Source organism: Cyprinus carpio, chromosome A5 (assembly GCF_018340385.1).
Source record: "Cyprinus carpio isolate SPL01 chromosome A5, ASM1834038v1, whole genome shotgun sequence".
NCBI classification, from domain to species: Eukaryota; Metazoa; Chordata; class Actinopteri; order Cypriniformes; family Cyprinidae; genus Cyprinus; species Cyprinus carpio.
This window is the reverse complement of record NC_056576.1, coordinates 19,087,033-19,094,942: the sequence shown is the minus strand read 5'-3', so window position 1 is coordinate 19,094,942 and position 7,910 is coordinate 19,087,033. Positions and strand designations below refer to the sequence as shown.

Here is a 7,910-nt window from a genome sequence, read left to right as displayed (position 1 = left end):
ACCTCACAAGGGCCCCCCAAACACTAGGAAGACTAAACATTAGCATTATGCTAAATAGACCCAAGCAGTTAAAGGGAAAATAAAGGCGCAAAGCCTAGGTAAGAGGTCTTCAGCAGTCGTCACCTGGGGGAAAACGTCTGGGGAATCACATTCATGGCAAGTCTACTTGAAATTCAACCCGGAAAAAGAACAGCTGGGCCCCCACAGAAAGAGAAGGTCTCTTTTTTCCCTTTAAAAAACAGTCTTGTCAAGTATTTCTTAAGGTGTATTCCACCAGGACAGGTGTGGGGGGGTGGGTGAGGGGGGGGTGGGGGTCCAATAGTTCCCTTTCTTTTGGGCCGGACAAGTACAATATTGATTTTTTTTTTTTTGGGTGTTTGTTTGGTGGGGGGTTCCCCCTTTTACACGCCCTTTTTTCAGAACAGAAATTGTAAACAAAACCAAACTGCTAAAGGGCAGCCTTTTTGGGGCAAAAAATTCCCCAAGCATACCAGAAAATTCCCTTTTGGGAAATGGCCCCAGAACCTCTTCAGCTGGGCTCGGTTTCGTTGTTTTTGGGCCACCCCCCGAGTGAGATCTGCTCAAGGGGGGAAACAAAATTGAGTTTTGATTCACGAACCAAACAAACAGGGGGTTTAATGCACCCTTAATTTCTGGATGCTCTCAACCCTTTTTTCACCCCCCGCAAAAAACCCCCAATCCTCTGCAAAGGGTCCCGGGTCAATTTTATAGAAATAATTTTTTTAAAAAAACCCCTTCGGGACAGTATGTATTTTATTAAAAAAGTTTTTTTTTTTAAGAAAGTTTTTTTTTTATTTTATTTTGTGAAGTGACTTTTAGCTAATATCTATCTTCAAAAAAAAAAAAAAAAAAAAAAAGCGCATGGCCTGGCTGCACTATTGAGACAAAATTTTCACGGATATAAAAGCAGATCCCCACTGACAAAGCCCCCGCCCCCAAACCCTTCCCAAACCTTCCTGCCCCTTTAAACAAAAAAAACAATCCCTGGGTTAAAAACCCAACAGAAAAAAACCCCCCAACAGAAGCCCGATATAGGTGGATCATAATTTTTAAATTTTTCGTTTCAAAACCCGGGGATTTCAACAGAACAAAATACGTGGTGGCTTTGATCACAGCATGGGGAAAAAAAAATTTTGAAGAACAAGATGGGTGAGTGAGACCGATCGAGGTATCAGTAGGCGGACTGAAGGGTTTTTGGCGTGCGCAAAAAAAGTGCCGTCACCTTGTCTCTGCCAAAAGAGACGAAGGGCTCCCAACCCAAACCCTTCCCAACCAAACTGTAGAATAAGGCCCTTTGAGACAATAAATACTTTAACAGAATGGGACATTAAAAAACCCCCGGGCCCCTTCAGATCTAAATCAAAATCCCTGTGGAATTTATTGAAAAGAAAAGGAAAAGTGGTTAGTTTGCATTTCAGAAAATTTATACATTCCTGTTTCTTTTAGTAAATTTTTTTAAATTTTTGGATTAAAGGGACTGAGGCCGAAAAAGGGGGCAAAAAAGATTCAATTCGGAAAAAAACATTTAAAAAAATTACAAGCCAAATGCAAAACTAAAAAAAACAAAAAAACCTTTAGAAAAAACCCCAACAACAAAATTTTGGAAAAAATTTAAAAAAGGGCAGGGAAAAAACCAAACCCAAAATTTGAAAAAAAATCTGTCAAAAAACCCCAAAAAGGGGCAAAACAGGGCAAACTGGAAGAGGTAGGTATGTTTGAACAAGCACCATTAGTTTGGGATTACTCACGCTGGGCTGGAAAAAACATCCCGGCAATAATGTATACAGAAAGAACCCGCAGAGTCATGGTAGAAAGTTAAAATGGGCCCTTAAAATAGCTCAGTTTAAATTTATTGGATGGAAAGCGTTACTATCTATTTTCACTTTGTGGGAAAAATAACTCCCAATTTTCCCCCCCCCCTTTTCAACAAATTTTAAAGCAGCAGTTATTAATCAGCTCAGGGTCCGTTAAGCGGTGAGTAATTCCAAAACCAATGGCGCTGTCTCAAACTATACCTACCTCTTTCAGTTTGTCTGATTTGTCCTTGTGTTTTCTGAATTGTTATTTTGTTTTCGAAAATTGTACATTGTGTTTTCTGGACCTTGTTATAAATATTTTTCTGAAATTTTTGTTTGTGTTTTATGAATTGTTATTTTGTTTTTTAGGTTTGCATTGTACATTTGTTAATTTTGTTTTTCAGAATTGTTAATCTGTTTATTGGCATTTATTCGGCCCAACCCACGTTTATGGTATATGGATAGACTGTTAATAATAAAAATCAAAAATAAAAAATAAAAAAAAAAAAAAAACAAAAAAAAAGAAAAAAAAAAATTAAAAAAATAAAGTAATAAAAAAAAAAATAATAAAAAAAAATAAGATTTTTTGAAGAAAGAAATAACTAAAAATAAGACAACATCAGAGGTGATAATCCCTCAAAAACAGTCTTTGTATTTTGTATATTAATACACACACCATTCATACAGAATTGTTTGTTTTTTATATGTATTATTTACTTAACTATTTTGTATTCCTTGGAGATAAAAAAATTTAAATTTGGGGAAAAGCAAAGTTGGATATATAAATCATACACTACAATTAAAAAGTTTGAGGTTTGGGTTGGGACTAAAACAAAAAAAAGGGGAAAAGAAGAAAAAAAGGTTATTGGAGATTTTGAGTTGATGAGCAGGGCCCCTCAGCATTCAGTTTTGTTCCACTTGGTTCCACACAGATAAGACAGGAATTTAACACAATCAAGCGGGGGCTAATTAAAACCCCACACTCGGTGTTGCCAGAACAGGAATCAATATGCTTATTTTAATTATCTATACATACACAAGATCAGCCCCAAACCAGCCCTCAGTTGGCAAAGAAAAAAAAAGAAAAAAAAAAAAAAAAAAAAATCAGAAACAGAAAAAAGACACACATACTTGGATGTGTTATTTGTGCTTGACCTAAATTGAATGTTTGAAACTGTCTACAAGTGTACTCTTTGCGGACTTACAAAGTCAATTAAATACAGAAACCACATATGCTGTGCACACAGTAGGTCACAAACATGGGCCTTTCACCAATTAATCGAGCTCACTGGCAATTAAAAAAAGACTCTCATTATCTAGAATCCTCCAAATGCTATGCCCTCTGGAACTCTTTCAACTTCCAGGCGCTCGGAAAAACTCGGCGTATAAAGCAGGGCCCAGGCCTGGTGAGAAGTCGCTAATTTGTAAACGTGTCGGTGAAAGATGACCAGAAGGTTATTAATAATTCCCTTGACCGATGTTCGAATCAGATATCACAATGAAGGGTAATGTCAAATAAATGATTTACTCAGGCTCAGTGCTCTTTAAGAATGATATTTTAACCATGCTGACACTTGTGTTGCTCTGTGAACGAAAACGTATTATTACGGTATACTGGCAAAGACTGGTTGAGATTTAAAACGAAATGTGGGCCTTACTTTTCTGGCCAGATGGATTTATATTCAAAGCGCCATTCTGGCAAATTGCACTTGAAACCCCGGAGGGGTCTGGGATGGGGCGTGTTGGAAAGTTAAGACTGCTTTTGATCACTGCCCCGAGGAGATGACATATATATTATTCAAAACTTTATTTTACCAGGGGGGAAATAATCCCATTGAGTATTCAAATCCTCTTGTTCCTGTGTGATAGCCATAGCCTGTCATACTAGTTATGGCTATCACAACACCACTACCAATTCTTTTTTTTCTTTTTTCTTTAAGTGAAAAATTGGACACTAGAGGCAGGTGGCCTCTTGGACGAGATTAGATGAACTGACCTTAAAACATTTTTCAATGTTTTATTGTAATGCACATGGATAGCTTGTACATTAAACAGACATCTGGTTACTGATTCTGATTCCAGACATTTCCCAAGCATGCCTTAGTCCTGCATGAAATTTAGACAATGTCCCACAAGATCAAATGACCACAGATTAAAATGTGAAATCACCAATTAAATTTAATTGTAATTTGTTATTGTGTTTGAGTGACAGACCACACAAACACGAGACAAAAAAAGTGTGCCACCCAACAAATTATTGAATATACTTTCAATCTCAATTCTCTTTTTTTTTCCCCCGCTCAGTTTCCTGTAAACCGCACTTTAAAAAACGATATTTGAGGAAGAAGAAAAAAAAAACAGCTTTGGTCATTAGAACCAAACAATATGAGTAACTTATTATCCTTTTGGAAATCCCTCATTTGTGATTCAGCATCCCTAGGGAAATAACAGACAATGGTTAGTACACAAGAGATTCAACATCATTATCAGTTTTAATTTTATTTTAAGATACCCACACATCATTCAAAATGATTTTTTGGCTATACTTGATAACTGGGAGCAAAGGTACAAGGCTGTCGGTTTGCAATGACTGCGGCCCACTTGTAGTTCTTTTTAAACAGTTTAATGTGCAGGTTGTTGTTGAATGATTGTTTTGTTTTTACTTAGTTACCTGTTATTGTTGCATAACTACAATAACAAGAATGAAGATTAACTCTGACTAAGAACCAATTAAGGAAATTTGTTTTAATTATCAAATGTTTTTGCTGTTGGCTGCCTTCTTAAATTATGAAGTGCTTTAGACTATTGGATATGTAGATTGGCCCTAGTTTCAGAGGTTCAGTGGAGGTTCAAAGTTACAGTGGAAGTGTTCTTGTCACTTTATATTCTGCTAGCTTTACCCTTTGTATTTGTGGCGCTGTTTAATGTAACAATTAATATATACATAGGTTTTGTTTGGGATAACAAGCCACCCTGGTTATGGCAATTACGTCATCACCACTAAATAATTCACCTAGGATTAGTGCCACACTGGCCTATTGTTGTGTCTGTGTTGCTGCCTGGTGGCTTTGCAGGCAAATGCTGAGATAAAGATGGAGATGATCAACTGAAGGATGGAGAACACCGCAATATTCCAGTGAATCGCCCAGATCATATCTCTAAAAAAAAAAAAAAAATCAACACATGCCCATATTAAAATAGCTTCACAAATAATATCCAACAATCATATTAATTGAGTTTCTAATATTATTACATAATACATAAGGAGGCATCATATGCTTTTTGCGAAACACTTGCAAACATAGCCGCATAATTCACTTGGAGATCTTTCTCACTTTTATGATACTTTTATGGTGTCTCCCCTTTGCACCATTGTAAAGCATTAAATCTCCAGTCTATAGTTATTGTAATTGTATGGAAAAGGGACCAACACAATCTTATTAATACAAATTTTTTTCAATAAATAATGACACAATTGTATTTTGGGGGAACGATTCATTTAAATAATAAAGCAGCAATTGAAGACTAATAACAAATTTAAAAACAGATCACTTTAATATTGCACACTAGACATTTGGTACCTTAAAATTTAAACAGATGTTGGAGTCAGTATGATCGTAGCTATAGGAGCACCTTTGATTGGGATCTGAAATGAGTCGTAACTCTATGCTCATCAGAAGAATGGCGAGTCCTGCAGTTATGGCACTGATCACATTCATTACAAGAGAGGCTTTCACCTACAGAAAGAAAAGCAGAAAGAAACATTCGAATGTGACTAATAGTAATGGTGTAGCAAAAATGACCTGAACTAATTTTTTAACAAAGTAAATTGATAATGAGTTCAGATGTCCTTTTAGTCCAGATCCCTTTAGTGGTTTAAAGAGTTTCAAGTTTTCAGACTTACTGTGGTTAAAAGGGAAAGTGCTGTCAGGTTTTGATGGAAAAAAAAAAAAAAAAAATCACAATGGCCTTTTATCTTGCAGCCCATTGTAACCATAAGATAGAAAGGGCTTGTGTTTTGTAGTTCAAAATTGCAGAACAATTAAAAAGTACTGTGAATAATAGTGTATATAAATACATTATAAAGTACATACATTATGACAAAAGAAGAATTCTCACCCACTGATTTCAGCAGATTTAGTGTACCTACCCCACACAGATGAAGTCTGTTGTTCGCATCAACGGACAGAGAGCCAGCACTGATGTACTGAGAAAAAAAATAAAAAAAATATGGACAAATCGTTAAAGTTAATTCTGGAAATGCTCTAGACAAAGATCAATACTTTATCCATTTTCAATTCAACAACCTCTATCAAAAAACTAACTTTGGAAAACAAAACTATGAATAAATAGGAGCAGTAACTGAAAACAATTATTGACAAAATACACCTTATTATTATCTACAGATACAACATTAAACAATATAAACAATGGTAGCGAGACCTAAATATAAACATTAACACATTTAGTTTAAGTAGAAACACCAACATGCAACTAATCCAATGTAAAATTATACATAGAACACATAGAACACAACACAAAATATTTAAATGCACATATTACCTAACAAATGAAATCATCTCACTCCCAACACAACAAAAAAAATTACAACAATCAAACAATTTCCTCCCCACAACTAACACACAAATCAAAGAAATAACCTACAAATAAATTATCTGTTTATTTTAACCATGAAATCCATGCAAATTTATTGTTATCTTTTAGGATAAACTCTCTGAAATTGAACAACTATTTGTGGATTAATACACTATACTGACTACATATTATATTATAATCTGAATATTATTATTATATTATCTCTTTTTCCCCCTACTAATCATATTATGTTATTTCCCTCCTATTTTGCCCTGAATTCTTCAGATGGTCACATCAAGTCTTTCTCTACCCACCTACTGTCGTATGAGCTGAAGAAAGAAAGGTATTTTATAACACTAAATATTACAATTAGGGCGGGCAAACGAGAACAGACTGGCTACAATAAGACACCTGGCTGAAACACTGAAATGCTTCAGAATCATCATTCACAGCTACCCGTAGTCAGGGGCGTTGCACAAGATCCCGGGCCCTATGCATAGGCAGTCCTGATGGGCCCCTATGCCCCCCTGGAAAATATCCAGGTAAAATAAAATATATTCCAGACTTTTCAAGGGCCCTCTCTTCCTTTGGGGCTCTGGTAATCAGTGCTGGGTTTACCCCCAGTCCGACACCCCTGGCCGTAGTAGTTGTGTACTAAGGTAAAAGCCACAAGTTGGCCCATGCATCAGTGGTCTGGAAAGACCTACAAATCACAGAAAAAGGGTTCATGCACAGCTTGAAATCTGTCTTGTCCGTTTCCAATCATCAGTTTGAAGCACTCTTTCTTTCTAGAAAAAAAAAAAAAAAAACAATTCTGGAAATTAAAATAAGAAGCTAGAAAGCAAAGCCATTAAATTAAACTTACAATAAGGGATCCCCAGTAGGTGATGCCACTAATGACAGAAATGGCTGGGTAAGGATAATTTTAGATATTGGTGGTGCGTACAATACCACACAAGAAAACCATCACTCCAACCATTATCTGGACAGTCTAGACAGAGCAGATATTAGTAAAAATAAATATATATATATATATATATATATATATATATAAATATATATATATATATATATATATATATATATAAATAATGTTCATAACTGCATATATTTAATGTTTAGACACACTCAAAGAAGCTATGTTTTATATGCTTCACTACAGTTTGACTGGCACACATCTATTCACTTGAGGACTTTGACATATTTTGTGTTATTGTTGTTTTTAAACTTTTTTATCACAGATGACAAAGAGATACTAAAAGCATTCCAAAAGCATTTATTATTATAATTCATCAGTAATTAAATGCATTAACCCCTAATGCCTTTGGTTGTGCTTTGAAAAAATTCGTAAGAGTCATATTGTGATGGTGTTCCTCTGGCCTGCTGTCCATCACCACAAAGAACAGTATCTTGTGCCACCTGTGGATTTACTTGGATGATAACTGTAGCTTTTTGAGTTGAGATGACATTGCTGCTTTCCATTCCTGGCACAGTTTT

The 7,910-nt window shown here is 35.5% G+C and overlaps 1 long non-coding RNA gene across 1 annotated transcript; it reads right to left on the bottom strand.

Annotated features, from left to right (window-relative positions):
- Positions 1-4,930: 4,930 nt before the first annotated feature.
- LOC122145045 lies at positions 4,931-7,756 on the bottom strand. The gene is made up of 5 exons (XR_006160055.1): positions 7,727-7,756; positions 7,279-7,404; positions 5,968-6,024; positions 5,399-5,554; positions 4,931-4,975 (listed from the first exon to the last, which is right to left on the bottom strand). It is a non-coding gene; the product is annotated as an uncharacterized LOC122145045 (long non-coding RNA).
- Between the last annotated feature and the right edge of the window lie 154 nt (positions 7,757-7,910).